General features: G+C 50.9%; 1 long non-coding RNA gene across 1 annotated transcript; it reads left to right on the forward strand.

The window, feature by feature from the left end:
- The first annotated feature begins 2,030 nt into the window (after positions 1-2,030).
- On the forward strand, positions 2,031-3,726 carry LOC121465164. Its single transcript, XR_005976618.1, has 3 exons — positions 2,031-2,147; positions 3,122-3,179; positions 3,681-3,726. It is a non-coding gene; the product is annotated as an uncharacterized LOC121465164 (long non-coding RNA).

Below are 3,726 nucleotides of genomic sequence, written 5' to 3' on the forward strand. Positions count from 1 at the left end.
CATGAGTTCACCTGTCCCTACCATCCCTAGTACTGAGGTTATAAACATGAGCCACATGCCCAGAGTTCTCACTTGTATCCTCATGGTGCTTTATGGACTGAGCCATCTCCACAGCCCTCTGTCTCTTCTGACAAATCTCCCTGGGGCTGGAGAGATGACTCCGTCAGTAAAGACCCTGCTGCTTAAACACAAAGACTTGAGTTTGGATCCCTGGCTCCCATGTAAAGGCTTGGGGCATGGTGGTGCAGGCTTGTAATTCTAACAAGGCGGGGGTGACGAGTGATCCCTGAAGCTCACCAGCCAGCTGGCCTAGGCCAGCCGATGAGCTCCAGGCTCAGTGACAAACCATGAGAGATGCTGCCTCAAAGTAGATAGATAGACAGACAGACAGACAGACAGACAGACAGAGTGGAGGATTAGTGAGAAGGATCAGTGAGTAAAGGCACTTGCCACCAAACCTGATGACTTAAACTCAGTCTCCAGGTGTTCTTTAACCTCCACCTCTACACACCTCTACACGCATGCGAATACAAATACAACCTCTACAGACACAAAAACACAAATAGATCAATTAAAAAATTAAATATCAGGTGGAAAGTGAGGAAAACACTCAGTGTTGACCTCTGACCTCCATGCACATGTGCATATAGTCACACAAACACATGCATGTACTGCACACGCATGTACACTTCTTCTTGTTTTGTTTTTTTGTTTTTCAAGATATGGTTTCTCCGTGTGGCCCTGGCCATCCTGGAACTCTCTCTGTAGACCAGGCTGGCCTCAGACTCAGAGGGCCACCTGCATCTGCCTCCTGAGTGCTGGGATCAAAGACATGCACCACCACCGTCCAGTTTACACACACAGTTTTTAAAGGCGGTGTGGGCATGGAGGTGCACACCTTTAATCCCAGCACTCGGGAAGCAGAGGTAGGCAGATCTCTGAATTTGAGACCAGCCTGATCTACACAGTGAGCTTCAGGTAGCCAAGGCTGCACAGTGAGACCCTGTCACCAAGAAAAGATGGCACTCAGGGTTGCTCTAGCCTGAACAACATTAATGCAACCCTAGTCTCCCCCCTGCCACACCAAGGGCCCGTATCTAAATTTGGAAGGTCAAATTCCCACCCTTTTAATACCCCACAATGGGGATTCAACTCTAACCTGAGTTTCAGATTGAACAAACCATAGTCACATCTGGCACTACCCTAGGGTCAAAGAATCTTCTCTACAATGGACATGTTCCCATCAAAGGAGAATCATAGGACTGGAAAGATAGCACCATCCGAGAAGTGTCTGCTTTACAAGCACAAGGCTCTGAGTGGGATCCCCAGAGTCCAGTATAAAAAGCCAGGTGTGGGGGGGTGGCATGCTTGTAATCCCAGCCCTGTGGAGGCGGAGACACAGAGGATCCCTGGGACTCACCAGCTGACCAGCGTAGCCTATTTTACCAGATCAGTGAAGAATATTTGCTAAAACAAAACTGGTAGATTGTGCTTTGAGGAATGATTCCCACAGTTGTCCTCTGGCTTCTACAGGCAAGCATGCGCGCGCACACACACCACCCACACACAGAAAGAGTGACAGAGGCGGAGGGAAGGATCGTAGCCATAAATGTTAGCAACAGGCTAGAAGAAAGAGAGTCTGTCCCCTTATCCTGAAGCCCCAGCCAGGCATAAAGAATCCATATCGAGGGTGCCAGCCTGCAATGAGAGGAAACCATGATTGGGGTCTGCACCCAGGGAGAATGAGTCTCAGAACCGAGATGGCAGCTGACACCTAGGGAATGCATCACCTACATCTGGGAAATCTTTGTCCCTAAACATGACCCATGGTTAGGGGTATTTCCCATTCATATGGATTTGAATATGAAATCATATATAACTCAAATATAACTAGGGGTTCTGGAAAAGGCTTACCGCCTGATTGAGTAGAGGGAGGCCCTGGTGTGACTGGAAGCTGGAGCTGGGGGAGGAGGTGTGGCACTTGGGGTGCCCTTGACCTAGGACAGGGCAATTAATCCTGTTCCCCTGATAGGAATGTATCAGCCCTGAGAAAAGGCTAAGATCCAAGTCAGTGCCTGTATCCCATGAGGAGATCAGCTGTCTGGAACTGACGTCTGGCTCAGAGGCGTCCACTGCACCTGTGCAAGGTAGCCAGGCCTGGGAATGTCTTTGGGGCACATCAAGTGGCTGAGGCAGGAAGTGCTCCATGGGTGGAGCCCCAGGCGGGCCTCAGGGAGGGCAGGAAGATAGAGGGAGCATGGAGTTACTAGGGTAGGAACTTGGCAGTCCTATGGGTCCAGAAAGAACGTATTGCCTCCAATGTCTGTCATCTGCCTTTCTCTGGGGTGCCTCTAGCTTTTTCTTCTTCCTCCTCTCTTCTCTGTGTTTCCCTCTCCCTCCGTCCCTCCCCCCCTTTCTCCGTCCCTCCCCCTCTCTCTTTCTCCCTCCCTCTCCTTTACTCCTTTTTGATTTTTGTGAGTATTAATAATGTGTGGGTGATGTGTTGAGAAGGATGTGCACATGCCATAGCACACATGTGGAGGTCAGAGGACAGAAGTTGGTTCTTTCCTCCCACTGTGTGGGTCCAGGGGAGCCTGCATCTCTACCTACTGAGCCATCTTCTATCCCACCTCCTCCCTCCCTTTGCCCTCCCTCCCCCACTCTCTTCTTTCATCCCTCTTTTGCACTGTTCCTCTCTGTCTCTCTCTCTCTCTTCTCTGCATCCCCGCTTTACCTCTCTCTCCCGCTCTGCTTGGCTCTCTCTTATTTCCCTCTTGGTCTCTGAATCTCTAACCAAAGACTACACCTCTCTGTTGTCACTCAAACTGCCCTACAGTTCCAACCTGCTATTCTGGGTGGCTCTGAGCCTCCCTGGCTTTCTTCTGAAAGAAGGAACAGGGAGTGTAGCTCCTGAGCATGCCTGGGAGAGTCTGTTAACTTTGCGCAGGTACATGAAGATAATGGTGCAGTCCGTGGTCCATGGCTTCTTTCCGCCTCTCCTCCCTGAGACATTGCTCGTGTTTTATGTACAGCCTCATATGCTTCTGGGCCTGGAGGTGGGTGGGTGCAGAGCAGGACCCTTGCTCATTCCTATGACCCCTGTACTGGGGACTGATTCTAGGCCTTGAACCACCTGTGCTGGAGTGCCTGGAAAAGGACCATGTGGAGCCAGACCACGTGTGAGTGTCTGTCCTGTGACAGACAGGAGTACCCCAGTGGACAGGCTGAGGGGAGGCGGGTAGAGGCTGGGTCCAGAGGATGTAGCTGCTGCTTGTAAGCAACCATGGCTGGGACTGTGGCTCATTTGATAGAGTGCTCACCTAGCATGCACTGGATCTCATCCCTAGTACTATACAAACCAGGCATGTGGTAGTGTCTACCTGCCATCCCAGCACTCAGTGCGTGGAGGCAGGAGAACTGAAGGAGTTCAAGGCTAGCCTCCACTAATTGTAAGTTGGAGGTCAGCCTGAAACACATGAGACCATGTTTCAAAAAAAATTCTTTTATCATAAGTGACCATACTAGCCTAATCTGGCTTAGTCTCACGTAGTGGGACTTCTCTCCCAAACAGCCTTTGCTGGGAGGACGGCATCATGGTCTTCAGGGCACCCAGTTAGAGTGTGCATGGGGGCCCGGGATCTGGTCAGAGTGCCTACGTTTGTAACCCACCCCTTCCCTAGGCTGATAGTGCAACAAGTGCTTCAGGAACTGCGACACTACCATGGG

This window comes from Microtus oregoni, unplaced genomic scaffold, assembly GCF_018167655.1.
Source record: "Microtus oregoni isolate MIOR12 unplaced genomic scaffold, Mior012 000029F_ref0000214, whole genome shotgun sequence".
Taxonomy (NCBI): Eukaryota; Metazoa; Chordata; class Mammalia; order Rodentia; family Cricetidae; genus Microtus; species Microtus oregoni.